Below are 18,767 nucleotides of genomic sequence, written 5' to 3'. Positions count from 1 at the left end.
GTGGAACTGCTTATATTCCAGGCCTCCACTGACTATGCTAAACTTAATTGGGTTGTGTTACCAACTAGCTCAGAGGTCACTGGAAACTTTCTTCTCTGCATAGGAAGTGATCAGCTTCCTTGGCACAGACAAGAAGGGATTCAGCTTTCCAACAACCGTGCAACATGACAACTTTGCTCCTCAGATCAAGAGTCGATCTCTAGGGTCGTGTGAAACAATAGACATAGATTTCACTCAGTCAGTCTAGTGCAGTTTACTTTCACGGTATGTAGAGAATAGAGAGACGGGCGTGTATCAATAAAGGTTAACATTTATTGAACAGTCTTTCTTCTCGTACAAGAGAAATGTATTGCCACAATTGCAATAACTGTTATTATAAAAAGTACGTACAGTAAGATAAGAATAGCGAAATAGAACTGTAAAAGCATTGATATGGTTTCTTAGCCATACAATGGTTTAAAAGTAATAAAACATATATACAGTCATATATACATTAGGCTAACATACTCAACTGGTGCTTCTAACTAAGCCTACCCCAGTGTGCCTGACCTAAGCCTAACACGTGAGAAGGGGGAGTAAGTAAGTAGCTTAAGTTAAGTTGGTTTTGCCAAGGTTTGTTTCAAGAATTCTCGTCTAAGGGTTTAGTCAACACCATACCTCTGAATAGAATGATGGAGGATTGGTATCTCCTTCAGGGGTCTCTCTCGATATCCCAGTCACCTGCGAGGGTAAACTGGAAGCGCCGGGACTGGATTTCTCTGCACGAGAAAGGCAGCGGCTTCTCTCAGCGCGTCTGGAGGAAGGAGGGGTGACAGCGTCCGCGGGCAGCTGGGCTGGATGTCTTCGCAGAGGACGGCTGCACGGCTCCTCAAGCGTACTGCACCATAGGTCGCGCTGTAGCGGCGATAATGGTAATCAGCAGCTTCACCACCACAGGATAGCAGGCTGCAGCGACAGAGTGCTAGTTTTTACCAACACGGGGTCATGCAGGCAGCTGGCATCAGCAACATGTTCGCTCATTGCTTAAGGCAACGTTGGTAATATTTATACCTGACAGGTGCCGGGTTTGACGCAAGTTTGCTGGACATAAGACGTCAATTAAAGATGTCACTAGGAAGTGATAGTTATCAGTTGCTCATTAGAGTTCCATTACTAATCAAAACATAGCAAGCGGGGATTTCCAGGTTTGCTAAGTTTTTATCTTGTTGAAGAACTCGGAGTGTTATCTAGGAATATCAGATAGTGACTGCTGCTCTGTCATTGCACTAATCTGTCATTGCACTAATTGGTCGCAAAGGAAGTAGCAGAGAGTCATGCTGGAATGTGGCTCTGTGGCTCTGCTCGTGTGAGGCCAGAGATGACTTTACAGAAAATTGCACTTGAACGGTTATGCCAATATAGGGAAAAAGGGGCTTTATAGCCGAATAGGGGCATAAGGTCACAGTATCGATCAGGAACCTAGATAAGCACATGACACCCACTCCACGAATTCATGTCCATCAAAATTACTAAAACTAAGCAATTAGATGCATGTGTAACATTGTGTAACATAGCCCACCCCAAAATACATAAATGCATTCGAAATAGGCGTACTTGTAATACATGGAATTTAGGTACTGTACGTAGTTTTAAAAGCATAGTAATCATTCAAAAATTATTGCATATGAAATCAATGAACGATTATGCATAAAGAATTACACATGAAGTATCTCTGACAGAAGAAATGCGAGATAAATCATCACATAAAAATGCATTGTAATAATATGTGTGCTAGAGGCTGGTGTTATGTTGTTATGTCTCTAGATGTGTTTTTTAGAAATAGAAGTGTGAAGCTTCTGTTCTCTAAGAATAGTTTTTACGTTAAGCAAAGAATTGTTCGTGCCAAAAGGAGAGGGCCAATATTTTTAAAAAATTGTCCAATTCAAAGAAAAATCAGTTTACCAAAGCTCCTGGCAGTTTTATGTTGATCAAAACTGAAGGCCGAATTCAGAGTTCATGGGAACGCCGTGTGTCGGAAAGTTTTTCAAAAGTTATTGTTTCTCTGTGGGTGAGAACATCGTATCAGACAGGCTCGCAAAGAATTGGTCTACAAAATCAGGTGATAGTTCAACCAAATTAGATAGCGCTGTAACTTGGCAGGTGTGAGAATGATTGCTGTCATCGAAGGCAGGATCAGCAATGCTCACAGAACGTTGTACCTGGATGATGTTGCTTTTGTCACTCGCTCCACTGTTACCACTTGGCTGTAGTACAGGAGTCTCCACGAATGCCGTCATCAGGATTGGTAGCCGCTGGGGACAACACAATGCGTGAGCCGTTATTGGACTTAGCAAAGTATCGACGTCCATTGGTACTGCTGATGGAAGTGAAAGACAGATGTCCAACACGCATTCATCGCCGCAAAGCATACACCGTAGCACAGGTAAAATGCAATTTTGCCATATTGGTCTGAATGAAAGGAACCAGGTCATGTTTAGATCTCTCAGCCTGGCCAATCCGAGGACGTTAGTTATCCTGTCCCTGTAGCGCATTGCTAGGATTGTTTCTTCCATTCCCATGGGAGCTATGTCTGAGCCGAGGCTTGCCATAACGTAGCAGAAGGGTCAAAAATAGAATCCCTGCGATGAGTCCAAAAAATAGTGGAATACCACCAAAGATGGAGTGCACAAAATCAGGAAAGATTCCCAAAATTGCCTGGAAGGGTGTTAGCAGTCCCGTAAAGACTGTCTTAAATATGCCTGGGATGCTTGTAGCACTAGACATGTTAAGGAGTTGGTCGAGCATTTGTACGAAATGCACGGGGCAATTTGTTGATAAAAGGTCATGGACTTCTGTAGCCGTCCTTGCGACTAGAAGATCATACGTCTCTTTAGATGACGTTATAGGCACTGTTGTCTGTAAAAGTACAGATTTCATTTTGCTTAATGTATCAATTCGTATAGAATAGAGATTCAGACGAGGCCAGAGGGGAGTCACTGTGTCTGGAGGCCCGCTCGGAAACAATGCTTGCATACAACATTTGACCATGGACGTTACTTCTACTAGATAACTTAGTCCGGGCGCGAGGCCACAGCACCTGTGATCCGTTCTTAGAATGTAACTCCCGTTTGCGAGTTGCATAAAGAAGGGCTCTATCTGAGTTGCAGGTGTGACTAGCTGGTGGCATGAAAGGTTGTTTGAATTGCCATCACATGCTCCGTGTAAATTAATACCCTGACACAAAAGTATACCGCTTAGTGAGTGTTTACAATTTTCACCACTAAGAAATACATTTTTGTCGCTGTCACTATAGCAAGAATGAGTGTATGGTAATTTCCATTCGGATTTAACATATCCCTTACCCAATTGTTCATACTGGCCAGCAGGTATGTACTCAAGGCACTTTTTAAAGCGGAAAGTTGTTATCGGAATTGTGATAATTCCGTGTATTATCCATTCAATGACAGGGCTTTCTGACATTGTTAATGATAATCTCTCGAGTTTCTCGATGCTCAAGATTGTATAGTCTGCTCCTTTCTGTGCCAAACTGATCTGTTTATCAGTAAGGTTAAAAATGGAAAATAATGACGTTGTGTTTATCAGACGCCAAGGCACATAGCCTGAACGAAGATTTTGCAGCGTCCAGCCTAATTCTATAATAGAGCGTAATTGAGATTGGCCATGTTGTAACATTAGCAAATCTCTGTCTATCACATCAAAGGCAGATGATACAATATTGTCCAAAGAATATATTCTGGAAGACAGAGTCATTAACCCATTGTCTACTACAGAAAGTGATTTTTCCAAATTAATACGATCAATTTCTCGTATCTTTTCAGCAGTTTCAATTTGCTTTACTTTCCAAGCCTCGTTGTAAGCAGCATAGATGCTGGTCGCTATGAAACGCTTTTGACGCTGTTTGCGTGGTCCAAGAATGAAATCGCGCAAATCAGCACCATCTTTTAATAAAGACAAGTGTTGCTTAATTTCAGCCAGTGTGGATGTAGTTAGCCATTCTAGGCAGAGTTTGCCTACACTGTATGTGGTTATAATTCCTGGATGTTGTCTCTGGGAATATCTTAAGTCTAATCTGGTCATTTTTAAACCCTGTGTTTTATTCAGGAATCGATCTTGACAGCTATTTGTGTCTGTAGGCCAGATTAACCACTTTTTCCAATCAGGATGTGTTCTGTTGAAATGTAAAATGTGTGACACGTCTAACTCATTATCTGCAGTTGCATTCTCAGCTATTGGCTTTGGTATAGACGGTGTTTTCATTTCTTTGTTTTTGGCTAGGCCAAGACAAGATGTTTGGTGTACAGTGTCATTTAAAAATAACATTTGTTCTGGTATCATGCAGGTTCTAAAAAGTGCTTCTATGCCTTGCACCTGCCAATCTTTTGTACCCCAAATTGATTTCGTTTCAATATTAGTTTTCCAATAATCAAAACCAAATGTCATCATTTTGTCATAAAATGCTTCTGAATATATCAATTTAGAATTTGTCAGCATTGTTTTCATTCCTGTTTTATCTAACAGTTTATAATAAAACGTTTCTGCATCACTGGTGTTAAACCCTGAAAAATATTTGAATTTCTCAAAAAATGCTTTAGAACTGCTTTTAGGTGGTGTAGAACAATGTTCCCATTGGTTATACATAAAAACATTTCTAGGCTGTGCAGATTTATGCAAGTAATGATCCCCATAGTGGGTGTAACAGAATAACTGCTCATAACTAGATGAACCTTGTAAATAATCATGATCTGTGAATCTAGCTGACATTACTAAATCAGACATCATGTCATTAATACTGTTAAAGTCCCAATCATCAGAGAATGTACTTGGTGTCACAAAGTCACTTAAGGAAACCTTTAGTTGATGAGGATACTTCAGGATTTCGACCGGACCATAGATCTCATAGTCTGTTTTCTCCCATACTATCCCACCAGGTATTGGAATTGCTGTGACATTTACTGTTGACAGTTCTCTTTTCTTCACGTGGGATGATCTGTGTGGTTTCAGGACTAGGTTGATGTTCTGACTTGCTGTGTCCATTGTAATATATTTTCCTTCAATGAATTTTTCCCAAACATAGTACCATGATGAGCCAAAGCAGGAGGAAAAATACACCTAGACCAAACCAGAACTCTAGCCAAGGGGAAATTAGGTAGATTTCCTTCAGTTGATGAAAGAGTTCCGTTGCTTTTTCTTTAAAAGACTTTTTTGTTTCTGGCATCACTTCGGGGTCATTTAAATCTTCAGAGAAGTTGTCGAAGTTGATGAAATAACCAGAGGCAGTTCTGTCAATTGATGGGATTGTTCTTTCAATCTGTCTCTCGGTAGCACTTTCTGATGCCACATTAGTGTAGACTGGTGTTGTTTCTTGACGAACTGTTTCAATCTGTGTTTCAAGAGGCACGAGTTCCATGGCTGTATTGCATAGTCCTTCATTGTGCACTGCAGGCTGATCGAATGTGATTAGTCTTTCAGTTTGAACCTCTTGGATTGTTGCAAGTTTGGGTATTCTGTTGTTTCTTGGGAGTCCACTGGGCCTACTGTTGATTATAGGCCACATGCTTGTGGTTTTACCAGGTCGATGGACACGACTCTGTTCTCCTTTTTACCAGCAAGGGGCGGTAGCACAACTGATCTTGTTCCGGTGACTGCTAAGACAGGTACTGCTTTTCTGTAAGAAGGCCCAAATTCCTTCTTAACCGCGATCTTTTCTCTGACTAGATCCCCAATCTTTGGAATCCAGACAGGCCTTGCTGGGGCTGTTGCGGGTGGTGCCTCGTCAGTGGTACTTGGCTGTTGCTTTAACTTTATGTTGCTTAATGATTTTCTTGTTTCATTCAGTTCCTGTAAAACAGCCAAACGGTCTTTTACTTCAAACTGCTTTGTTTCTTTTTGTACCACTGACATCTGACTATCGAGGTCCTGAACGCGCATTCTTATTCCGAACAATAGTTCGTATGGGCTGAAACCTTTTAGAGAATTTCTTGGCATGTTGTTAAGACTAGTCTGGACACTTATTAAATGTTTGACCCACCCAGCGCCTGAACCTAATACCTTCGCTGTTATAGATTGCTTTATGTCCCGGTTTTTTCTTTCTACCACACTATTCCCTTCGGGATGCGACGGACAAGAATACCGCAACCCAATTCCCATGCTGGCCATGGCCTCCCTATAAGCTCGAGAGCTGAAAGCAGGACCCTGGTCAGAATGGAACGTGGTAATTGCGTATGTGCCGATAAAGACTCGCAAATCTTTTATAACCGTTCTAGCGTCAGCCGAGCGCTGGGGCCACATCCATATGAACCTCGTACAGGAATCCACTGCTACCATGATATATCTATAGTTACCGTCCCTTTGTAGGGGACCACAGTGGTCCAGGTAAACGCATGCAAATGGTTTATCCGAGATGAGAAGGGGTGTCTGCGCTGGTCGTTTCACTGTTGAAACTTTTATCCTTTGGCATATGTCGCATTCCAATACATACTTTTTAGTTTGTATTCTCAAGCGAGGCCACCAATATCTCTGTTTTAATAGTGATACTGTTGCGGAAATGCCAGCGTGTGCAGAAGCAAGCCCTTCGTGTGCCGCTTTTATTAGTCCTAGTCTGTGTTCCTTGTTTGGAATTACTCTATCCCCCACTCCAGGGATTCGAGCAAAAGGAACATTATTTGTATCCGTTAAGTACAAGTACTTTTCAGGAAAGCCTTTTGGGAGTGTTTTCTTATCATTTTTTACTGACGCACTGACAGCTTGTAGAACATCGCTGTCTATTTTTGTTTGTGACCGAGTTATCGCGGCTACGGAAGCCGTTTGCACAGCTGCCTCCGCGGCTTCATCAGCCAATGAATTCCCTGCAACGTGAACGCCATCACGTTGATGACTCAGTGTATGTATCACGTGAGTCTTTTGTAGTTCTTTTTGTAAAAGAACTACCTGTTCCCAAAGCATTTTATGCTTTATTGTGCCACCTTTTGCATCTTTGAAACCATTTTCCACCCAATTCTGCAAGTATTCATTATAAGATTGTACGCAATAAAAAGAATCGCACACTATTAGTGTGGGGAATTCGCGATCAGTATTTTCTAGCGCCATCTTAAATGCTACTAATTCAGCTCGTTGAGCCGAGCAATCTCCTAGAGATTGTGTTTTAGTGACCAATGGTCTAAATTTTCCTTTGTGCCAGCGACCTTTAACAATCGCGCACGCAGCACTGTAAGCTTGCTTACCCCCAACTGCGGGTTGTGCTGATCCGTCAGTATATATAATACTTCCGTATTCTTCGAGAGGCAGGATTTCAATTGGCAGAGGACATTCGTATTCATATTGTAAAAATTCCTGTGTTTTTAAGTTAGGATCAAATTCGTAAACTACGTCTGTTGCAGCAAGAGAATTAACCCACTGAATCCATCTAGGATGCAAAGCTTTAGCATTAGGAATGCTAGCTTTAGTTACCGCTTCTAAAGCCGGTATAGGAGTTACGATTAATATTCGTTTACCTTGTGCTAGGGGCCTTTCTTTCGCTACAGCAGTCTGAACCGCAGTTAGAATTTTTTCCGTTGAACTGAATTTTATTTCAGCCCTTGTGTACAAATGTGATTTGTAAGCTATTGGTACCTTTTCTCCCTCATTAGAGGTTAGGTATGTGAATCCGCATCTTCCTGGGATGACTCGGATTACAAGATCACGTGTGTTGTCACGTGTATCTAATTTTGTTTTTGCTAACATGTCTGTTTGCAGTGATCTCAAAATTTCTGTGTGTTTTTGAGTCCAATTGATTTGTTTTAAATCAGGTTTTATTAGTTCGTAGAGAGGTTTAACCCTCTCTGCGTAATTTAGGATGTAAGTTCTTCCGAAATTCAGAAAACCTAGTATGGATTGTAAATTCTTCAGCGTTTTTGGAGCTTGGAGTACAGCGCACTTCTCTAAGAAGTTGTCCGCTAGGCTTTTCCCTTCACTTGATAATTCGTACCCTAAGAATAGTACTGTTAGATGGGCAATTCGGGACTTTTTAAAGTTGAATTTGTAACCCTCTGCTGCGAACCCAAGTATAATGGTGTTCACCCTTTTCAAGTGAGTATCCAAGTCGTCGTCTGTGAGATAAATATCATCTACGTAAGATAATGCTTCATCATCATAGATTTGTAGTAACTCTGTTACCCTAGCTGAGAATAGTCCTGGGCTGTTCTTGAACCCCTGTGGGAGTCGACAGAATTTTTTCTGCGACCCAAATGCGGAGAAAGCGGTCAAGTATCTGCTTTCTGGTGCAATGTTTTGACAAAAGAAACCATTAGAAATGTCTAATGTCGTTTTGTATTTTTTCCTAACTATATTATTCATTAGGGCTGCACTATGCGAGTTTTGTACTGCAAAAGTTTTGCAACATGTATTAAGATGTCTGTAGTCCAAAACTAGACGATATGAATTGTCTGGCTTGGAGACAGGAAACAAAGGATTGTTCATTTGAGAGGTGCATGTTTCAATCACCCCCTGGTACTCAAGTTGATCTAAGATCTCCCTGACTTGTTTTTTAGCTTCTTGCTTTATGGGATACTGCCGTTGGGCAGTTGGTTCACTTTTTAGTTGGATTTTGTGAGGTGGTGAATCCTCATCCCATCCTACATGATTTTTATACAATGCAGGTGCCTGGGCTACTGCCCATTTCCTTGCATATGTGTATTTTTTGTGAATCGGTATGTGATTCGAGAAGGCAGGCATAATTACCTCTTCGCCACGAGGGCACTCCCTGACAAACTCTGGGGGCCAATCTTTTTCAGCTAACAGAATATCATAGCCTTTTGAGAGCTTATCCCAAAATAGACCCTTAATTTTCCTAGTCTTATCACCCTCTATACGCAATGTTATTTCGTATATTTTATGGGGCTCGCTAAGCCTGGCGTCGGCAGTTTCAACCTGAATGTATTCATTCGTGTCCACTGTCTCCAGATGACTCATCAAGATCTTGCGCGCTATACTGATCTCTGCTGCACTGTCCAACATTGTCAATGCCCACTCCCCGTTTTTCAACTGTGTCCTCAGTATTCTCGGCATGGTTGATTACTCTAATACTGGCTACCTTCTTTTTCTGAAATTGAGATTTTTTATTCTGAGCAGGTTCCTTGTCTTTGGACTTGGTGTGCTCTCCTGGGTCTGACCGTCCTCTTCTTTCCGAATTCTGTGGAAGAGATCGAGAGGGACGTGTATCAATACTTTGATATCTATCAGGTCTTTTTAGATTATCCCTATTTCTAAGGTTATATCTTTTCTCAGAGTGCTCCCGCTGGGGAGACTGGCGTTCTCGAGTCGGAGTTCTTTCCCTCCGTCGAGGAGACCTTCCTCTGGACTGGAAAACTTTTTCCTTGGGAGTGGATTGTTTATTTCCATCCCAGCTCTTTTTAGGAGTGTTTAAATTATTTTTAATAAATAATTTTTCAGGATTTTCGAGCAGTTGGGGCTTAACTGGTTTTCCACCCAAGCTGTCTCTACCTAATTCTTCATAGCATTTTTCTATGATTTTTGCAAGCTCAACAGGATCTTTTATATCTGTTTCCCTCAACTTCTGGCGAATCGCCACAGATGCTGCTTCTCCCTTTACGTTGGCTAATAATATAGCCGTGACCTGCTTGAAGTCTTTCAGTAATTTCATACCTAGATTTAAAGCTGGTTCTGGACCGAATTCATTTTGAATCTGTTTTAGCACGTCTGGTATTACCGCCATAGACGGAACACCGTGTGTTTTTGTGTAAATGGAAGCAAAGACTGTACCCCAAGTGTCGCAGTCCTCCACGTGTGGTGCGATTCCCATAGGAAGGCAGATGGTCAAGATTCTGTGTTTCTCAATAGGGGTAGTATCAGGAAATACTGCCTCTATTTGAGTGATTTTCTGGGCTAACCAGAAAGGAATTTGTTCCCGTTTTACGGGTGTTTTACCAAGACATGACTGTATGTTCTGTGGTGTAATTTTATTTGTGTTCCCCTGATGAGGGGTCAGCTGGTGTGAATTAACAGCTGGCTGGACTGTTGCAGTCCGTATTACATATTGGACTAATTGCCTATGTATTTTTATTAGTGTGTTAAGCTGTGCTAACAGCTCTTCTCTAGACATTCTTGTAATGTCAGGATGTGGTGTGTAGCTGGCTAGAACCGGCCACGTGGCTCCTGGTCTACCTAGTGGACCGAGCCTGGTTATGTGATCATTGTGTTTTAGGGCGCCATTAAACCAGAGCAGGTGCTCTTGAAATTTAAGTGGAATTTCAACCTCCTCGAAAGGGGCGTACTCATCCGGAGGTTCCTCTATTTTGTAATAGTGAAACTCTTGTGTTATAGCGTTTACCGCTGGAAAGTTTATCCATGAATAGAATACCTCTGTCTGCCGATACTCGTGAGCCTCTATCACGAAAATTACTGTACCACCTTGAGGTGTCAGTCCATGTTCTATAAGTTTTAAAGTTATAGATCTTCTTAAGTGGACCGGGATGATAATAGCATCCGGGTCTGTGTATTCGGGACCTTGCTGAGTCGCATCTACTGCGGCCCCAGTGGTGCCGTTGTTTTCTACTGACATTGTATAAATGCAGTTTTTGCAGAGTAGGTCTCCAAGGAGACAACGATTAGATGCACAATATTTTGGAACACTGTATCCTTCAACGTTGAATAAACCAGAGCTTTACATAGGAATCTCTTCCTACTAAGGTCGGGCGGATTTTAACCTTTCACCCACTCCAGACGTCTATTGGAGTATTTACGGGAGAAAGGGGTGTGAAATATGCACGACTGAGTTACTCTACAAGTCTTACGTTAGTTTATCGCCTTACCAAACGTTGGGCGCCATGTAGTGTAGTTCCTAGTTTCCCACTAGGCCCTGCGCATTGGAATAACATAAACAGTAGTATCGACGTGGAACTGCTTATATTCCAGGCCTCCACTGACTATGCTAAACTTAATTGGGTTGTGTTACCAACTAGCTCAGAGGTCACTGGAAACTTTCTTCTCTGCATAGGAAGTGATCAGCTTCCTTGGCACAGACAAGAAGGGATTCAGCTTTCCAACAACCGTGCAACATGACAACTTTGCTCCTCAGATCAAGAGTCGATCTCTAGGGTCGTGTGAAACAATAGACATAGATTTCACTCAGTCAGTCTAGTGCAGTTTACTTTCACGGTATGTAGAGAATAGAGAGACGGGCGTGTATCAATAAAGGTTAACATTTATTGAACAGTCTTTCTTCTCGTACAAGAGAAATGTATTGCCACAATTGCAATAACTGTTATTATAAAAAGTACGTACAGTAAGATAAGAATAGCGAAATAGAACTGTAAAAGCATTGATATGGTTTCTTAGCCATACAATGGTTTAAAAGTAATAAAACATATATACAGTCATATATACATTAGGCTAACATACTCAACTGGTGCTTCTAACTAAGCCTACCCCAGTGTGCCTGACCTAAGCCTAACACGTGAGAAGGGGGAGTAAGTAAGTAGCTTAAGTTAAGTTGGTTTTGCCAAGGTTTGTTTCAAGAATTCTCGTCTAAGGGTTTAGTCAACACCATACCTCTGAATAGAATGATGGAGGATTGGTATCTCCTTCAGGGGTCTCTCTCGATATCCCAGTCACCTGCGAGGGTAAACTGGAAGCGCCGGGACTGGATTTCTCTGCACGAGAAAGGCAGCGGCTTCTCTCAGCGCGTCTGGAGGAAGGAGGGGTGACAGCGTCCGCGGGCAGCTGGGCTGGATGTCTTCGCAGAGGACGGCTGCACGGCTCCTCAAGCGTACTGCACCATAGGTCGCGCTGTAGCGGCGATAATGGTAATCAGCAGCTTCACCACCACAGGATAGCAGGCTGCAGCGACAGAGTGCTAGTTTTTACCAACACGGGGTCATGCAGGCAGCTGGCATCAGCAACATGTTCGCTCATTGCTTAAGGCAACGTTGGTAATATTTATACCTGACAGGTGCCGGGTTTGACGCAAGTTTGCTGGACATAAGACGTCAATTAAAGATGTCACTAGGAAGTGATAGTTATCAGTTGCTCATTAGAGTTCCATTACTAATCAAAACATAGCAAGCGGGGATTTCCAGGTTTGCTAAGTTTTTATCTTGTTGAAGAACTCGGAGTGTTATCTAGGAATATCAGATAGTGACTGCTGCTCTGTCATTGCACTAATTGGTCGCAAAGGAAGTAGCAGAGAGTCATGCTGGAATGTGGCTCTGTGGCTCTGCTCGTGTGAGGCCAGAGATGACTTTACAGAAAATTGCACTTGAACGGTTATGCCAATATAGGGAAAAAGGGGCTTTATAGCCCAATAGGGGCATAAGGTCACAGTATCGATCAGGAACCTAGATAAGCACATGACAACACCACGGACGGGGACTATAGGATATCGTCATGCTGCAGCGTTAGTGCGTTCTCTGGTACCTGAACACCACCCATGACTCCAGGTGGCGGAGAGCTTTCTTGTAGAGCCGGAGCACCTTCTGCTGGTGCGTGAGGTAAGCGAAGGACATGGCAGCTTCCTAGCGGCAGGCTCGCACCAGGCGGCTGAACCCACGGCCTCCCGTTCCTCCCAGCTAACCGTTTCGGTGGCCCTTTAGAAACAAAAGACGGGCTTACACGACAAGTGTAAGGTTGGTCGCCATCTTAGAGCTGTAGTTCGTAGTGGTTAACAGTCTTCAAACACGCAAAAGGTCGAGACTGCCACTTCCGGTTAGCGGGGGAGACCGGTTAGCGGTCTAGTTTTCTTGAGGTCACTCGCGCTGGGGCATAAAAGGCACCGGAGGAGCCGGCTCGCGTGGTGGTGAGTGGGCAGTGGCAGTGTCCACAATCCATTGTGCTTGGCGCTGAGCGTTTTAATAGCGTGTGCGCGCTTTTTATCTTGGACTGTTGTGTGAACAATACTTTTATTTTGTGCTCAAAACAGGCTTACCTGCCTTAGTGGACGCCGGGGCTGTTCTCTCCTCTCCTTCCCGCCCTGGTCCGACGCGGTGACTAGCACCGTTGCGCGGAGGGCGTGGAAGGTCGAGACTGCCACTTCCGGTTAGCGGGGGAGACCGGTTAGCGGTCTAGTTTTCTTGAGGTCACTCGCGCTGGGGCATAAAAGGCGGATGTTAACAAGGGAGCGCAGCGGACGAGCGCAGCGGGCGCGTCGAAGGCGCGCCGAAGTGTCGCCAAAGTCGAGCCCGTCTGCGCCCGTCCGCGGCCGACTGCGGGCTAGGGCGACAACCCCTGGTCGAAAGATCTACTGGACTAGGGAACAACTCCTTAGTTTCCGCCCCCGCACTGCCTCCTCATGTATGCACGGGATGTTGAGCAGCGACAGGGCATGTCCTCATTGTAGCTTTTGTATGACTACTATGCCTCAGGATACCACGGAGCAGGCATTGTCCTGCGGTCTCCTGAACGTCAGGTCGCTACGTAAACACAGGCTCGATGTGTTCGAGCTGATTACTGAAAAAAAACTTGACCTACTGTTTCTAACAGAAACGTGGCTAGATCAGTTCTCCGACTCTGACATCATTAAAGCCACACCGGAGAATTACTCCTGGGTCAGGCAGGATAGGCCAGAGGGGGTGGGAGGGGGGATTGCGATTATTTTTAAGGACACTTTGGGCTGCTGCTTAGAACGCAAGCCGATCGTGGAGAGTGAGGCGGGTCTCTTCTCGATTAAAATTAATGGGGCCATGACGCTTAATGGATGTCTGGTATATCGGCCCCCAGGGGCTTGTACTAAGTTTAGGGAGAGCCTGTTAGAAAGCCTCATGGAGGCGACCCTGCGCAGGGACAAATTTCTCCTATTAGGAGATCTTAACCTGCACCTCAACTGCCCTGAGGCCACAGGGGTTGAGGATTTTGGTCGGGACATGCTTGCCCTGCAACTGGACCTGAAACTTAAGGCCCCTACGCATCGACTGGGACACCTCCTGGACCCGGTCTATGCTAATTGGGAAGGTGTGGAGGTGTCAGGTGTTGAACCCTTTCCCTGGACCGACCACTTCCTGGTGGCATTCTCCATACAGAGTAGAAACACCAACAAAACTAGCCAGGTACCCTCTAACTATCTTAGGAGGAAGTGGGCTAAATTCTCGGTGGAAGATTTTAACCAAGCCTTAACTAGGGATGGTTTGCCAGGGGGCGAGGACATAGAAACAGCTGTCCTCAACCTGAATCAGCGCATTACGGCAGCGCTTGACCAGACAGCCCCACTCTGCCGCACTACCACAGGTGCTCGGAAAGATCGCTCAGCTCCTTGGTTCAGTGCTGAGCTGAGACTGACAAAGGCAGACTGTAGGCGGGCAGAAAAAGTCTGGAGGGTGTCCTATGACAACAAGGCCAGGGACTTATTTCTGGAAAAAAGGCGCATTCACCATAGGCTGATAAAAAAGTCTAAGGCAGCCTACTTTGCTGAACAAATTCAGGGGGCGGAAAACTCCGCCAAGGAACTTTTTGGCATCTATAAATCCCTGACGTCGGTGAATGCATCTACAGAGCCGGAGAGTTGCTCTACGGAGTCTTGTGACCGAATTGCAGACTACTTCTCCGCCAAAGTAGAGAAGATTTACTCGACCTTCCCTATTCGGCCTACAGGGCTGGACCTAGAGGAAGCAATGGGGGACATAGAGACGGCAGGGCATATTACACGCTATTGCACCCCTCCTCCTGAGGAACTATTAGTGGTGTGCCGCTCTGTAAAATCAGGGTCCCCGTGGGATCCGGTGTCGCCAAAACGCTTGGCAGACAGTCTGGAAGTCCTGGAGCCTTATATAAGGCATATCCTCGACGTATCCTTCGGATCAGGGAAGCTGCCGGACGGATGGAAACAGGCGGTGGTGCTCCCGCTCCGGAAGAAACCCCACTTAGGCTTCGAGGTATTAGAAAATCTGAGGCCCATTTCCCTCCTGCCTTTTCTGTCAAAAGTGGCGGAAAAGGTGGTTAATACCCAAATTATGAAGCACGTGGAGGAAAGGGGACTGCTCCATGCGACGCAGTTTGGCTTCAGGCCACGACATTCCACCGAGTCCGCCCTCCTCATGGCGACGGAACATCTGAGAGAGGGCGTGGATGCAGGCCAAACTATGGCTTTGATCTTGTTGGACCTCAGCGCGGCGTTCGACACTGTAGCACATAACATCTTGCTACAGTGTCTGAACAGAGGTGGCATCTCTGGCACCGCGCTGAGATGGATCCAAGACTTCCTCAATGAGAGAAGTTTTCAAGTCAGGCAGGGAGACTGCTACTCTAGGGGGGTGCCTCTGGGCCAAGGCGTGCCGCAGGGCTCGTCATTGAGCCCAACCCTCTTTAATTTGTATGTCGCGCCTGTTGCATCGATCGTGGAGAGCCATGGCCTCCAACTGGTCTCCTACGCCGACGACACGCAGCTGGTGATCTCCCTGTCGCAGGCGCCCTGTCTTGCTGCCGATGGCTTCCGTTCGTGCATGAAAGATCTAGCCGAATGGATGGCCAACAATTGTTTGAAGCTGAACGGCAGCAAGACAGAGGTGCTGGTGGTAGGGAGAGCCCAGTCTGCCTGGTCGCCGGCATGGTGGCCCTCCTGCCTTGGACCTACCCCAACCCCGTGCCTAGAGGCGCGCAATTTGGGGGTGTGGTTTGACGTAGGGCTCACATTTGGCCCCCAGATTAATCGGGTGGTGGGAGTCTGCTTCGGGATTCTGAAGAAGCTGAGAAAGGTCCTGGACTTACTCCCGCTTGAAGCACGTCAAACCCTGGTTCATGCCCTGGTAACAGCTAGGGCGGACTATGGGAACCTGCTGTACCTGGGGGCTTCAGAAAAAAGCATGGCCCGGCTGCAAGTGCTGCAGAATGCGGCAGCGCGTCTGATTCTCAGACTGCCTAAAAGGGCGCCTTCTAAGGCGGCCCTCCAGCAGCTACACTGGCTCCCGGTGAGGAGAAGAGTGGAGTATAAAGCCCTCTGCACCTGTCATCGCATTTTGAATGGCAGGGCACCCGCCCCTCTGACGAATTTGATCAAAGCGTACATACCAACACGGGCGCTTAGATCAACAGGGGGTGGCCTACTGAGGACTCCAAGAATTAAGAATGCCCGCATGGGAGGCAGGTCTTTCAGACACTTGGCGGCAACCAACTGGAACAAACTACCAACGGACCTGCGTTTGGAACCAGATGAGGCTAGATTCCGGGCAAAATTAAAAACTTATCTTTACAGCAAATAATGGCCCGTGTTGCTTTTGTGTTCCCTGTCTTCTGCCTATTCCCACTTTCAGCGCGTGGACACGCCGGTGTGCGTAATCGCAGCGCTCAACAAATGTCCCAATAATAATAATAATAATAATAATAATAAAATAAACGGCTAAAAGGTACTTGTCAACTTCGCTCATTGATACCGTTGACGTTTAATTTGAATATCAAACATTAAGGGGGAAACGAAACAATAAAGTTCAACATTTTATTTACAGATCTATTAAATTAATAAACTAACACATACACTTTCTTATTTGCAATTAACTGATTTCCATTAATTGTGAGTATCTGTTGGAACGCAAAGTTGTCCTTGAGAAAAACTACCGTGGGGCGGGACTTCCGTTTCCTGCTGGAAGCTCGCGCCACAGAGTGGCTGGCTAGGAGAGGAACAGTGGTGACGCGGGGCTCCCATGCCAGAGGGAGAGCCCTGTGGTGGCGGCTTAAGTCCGGAGTGGCGGTAAGTGGGCCTTAGTTGTAGTGGGGGGGTCTCGGTGCACTCGTGTGTGTGCGTGTGTGTGTGTGTATGTATGTGTGCGACGGCAGGGGGCGGAGGGGGGTTCTCTGTATGTATGTGTGCGTGCGTGCGTGGGCGCGTGTGTGTGTGTCTCTGTGTATGCGCATGCATGTGTCGTGTTGGAGCTTCCCAGGAGACAGCAGCTGGCCACAGCGAGCGCGTTCGCGTGGCCCGCTCCGATCGCCTTCTCGGAGAGGAAATGCGCGCAGCCAGGTGCTGTCTCCTGGAAAGCTGCGTCGCTCACAATAGGTCTCTGGCGAGACAGCGCTTCGCGCTGTAATCGCCACGAGACCTAAAGAGGAGAAAGAGGAAACCTGTTTTACAAACCGGTAACTCAAACAGGGAAAGGCTGAACCAGCAACCTCAAAAAAGATGAGAGACGGGGGCGTGGTCTCGCTGGGAATGCAGTGAGACGCACGCTGCGGGAGCTCTGGCCACTCACTTCTTTTTAACGCAATTATCGCGGAACTGGGGGCTGGTAGGCACCGCTGCAGAGGGTGCTTACCTGGCTGAGGGCGAGAGGTGCCTACGGGTGGATGGTGAACTGCTTTGACATGGCAGCTGAGGTTGAAGGGTGGCTGCACCTTGGCCTCCCAACCCGGATCGGCCGCCATTTTGAGGCGCCGGGCCTGGGTCACCTCGGTGGATGCGGAGAGCTGTCCTGAGACCCTTTGGAGACTCCTGGTGCCGTGCAGCTTCGGGACTGACAGCGGAATGGCTGGGGTGCCTCTGCGGGACTAGACGGCGCTTGTGACCAGGCCTAAGCGGCAGAGTGGATATCTGACTCGGGCTGCCATTTTAACTGTGGACCCGGGCGCCCTCCGGCGGTGTGTGCTGCGGATTGCCCCCCCCCCCAGACCGGAGCAGCGGCCGTATGCACCGCCCGAGATTGTGCAAGAGGTGACCGGAATCATTTCAGCTGTGAGCGTGGGCTCCCTGCCCTTGGGGGCTGCAATTGGAGGCAACCGCCATCTTGACTGCAGCGGTCCCGGGCTGTCTGGTGTTGTGGGCATCTGTCGTGACCGGAGGACTGCAGGCTCTCAAGAACGCTGAGGGTCATGTGGAGGATCAGCTGCACAAAGGTCGCGGCTGAACTGCCGGATGTCCCGGGCTGGTGAGACAGTCGTCCTGGGCCTCTCCCTCCCCCCTGGAGCTGGCGTGAGGCAGGGGGTGGCGAGCGGGGACCCCTGAGAGGGTGGCCGCGCCCTGCATTGGCTGGTTGAGCGGCGGGGCGAAGTGGGGGCACACATAGTGAAAGCGGACGCTGGGAGGACACAGCGGCGTCCTGTGGGGCGATCCGGCCCGGAGGCGGCGGCTTCCTGATCTGGTGGGCCTGTGACCTGGTGTGAGCCTGTGCTTCCACACGCCCGGTCCCCGGGCTCTGGTAATGGGCCAAGGTGAGGTGTACGGGTGGGGGCGTCCCCTGCTGAGCCACTTCTTCACGTCCTACCCCAGAGCCCCTGCACCTCACTGACCCTGCACAACGCCGCTGCCCTGCGCCTGCCTGAGGCCTACATTGGCGAACTGCCCTACCGGCAACAGACGGCTAGGTTGGCCCGACAACAAGGAACCCCTGGTAACTGGCTTCCTTGCCACTGGTGGCTCCCCTACGACTGCTGGTGAGGTTGGTCCCCATGGTCTCCCCTGAACTACCTGCATGACCAGCTCACTTTCTTAAAAAGACACTCGAGGACAAGCATATCCAGGTCCCCACACCCTATGCCCAGCGCCATTCCCGAAGGTGGACGCAAGGCCTGCGATCACTGGGGCTCCCTCTGGCTCTATTCCCGATGCCTGACTCTCCTACTTGGGGGCTGGGATCTCTACGCAACCTGCCCAGACGGTATTTCGGCGGCGCAGCATACACTTGCCAACACAGGCGGATCTAGAGGGCTGGCGGAGGCGGCTAGGAGCGGCTGGTCTTTGGTGAGGCTGGGTGAACGCACCGGGGGTCCCAGCCTCTGGGTGGCAATCTCCCGGCCTAGCAGGCGTGTGGCTGAGTGCGATCCTGCGCTTCTCTCGGCCCCAGGTATCCTGCTCCCTGCTG

General features: G+C 47.1%; 1 protein-coding gene across 1 annotated transcript in view; it reads right to left on the bottom strand.

Moving 5' to 3' along the window:
- The window catches only part of PDPR (pyruvate dehydrogenase phosphatase regulatory subunit), an 811,642-nt gene that overhangs the window by 757,514 nt on the left and 35,361 nt on the right, over positions 1–18,767 (bottom strand). The gene's annotated exons all lie outside the window — the stretch shown is intronic.

The sequence above is a fragment of the Lissotriton vulgaris genome, chromosome 12, assembly GCF_964263255.1.
Source record: "Lissotriton vulgaris chromosome 12, aLisVul1.2, whole genome shotgun sequence".
Classification (NCBI taxonomy): domain Eukaryota; kingdom Metazoa; phylum Chordata; class Amphibia; order Caudata; family Salamandridae; genus Lissotriton; species Lissotriton vulgaris.
The sequence above is the reverse complement of the archived record's forward strand: the minus strand, read 5'-3'. Positions and strand labels throughout refer to the sequence as shown.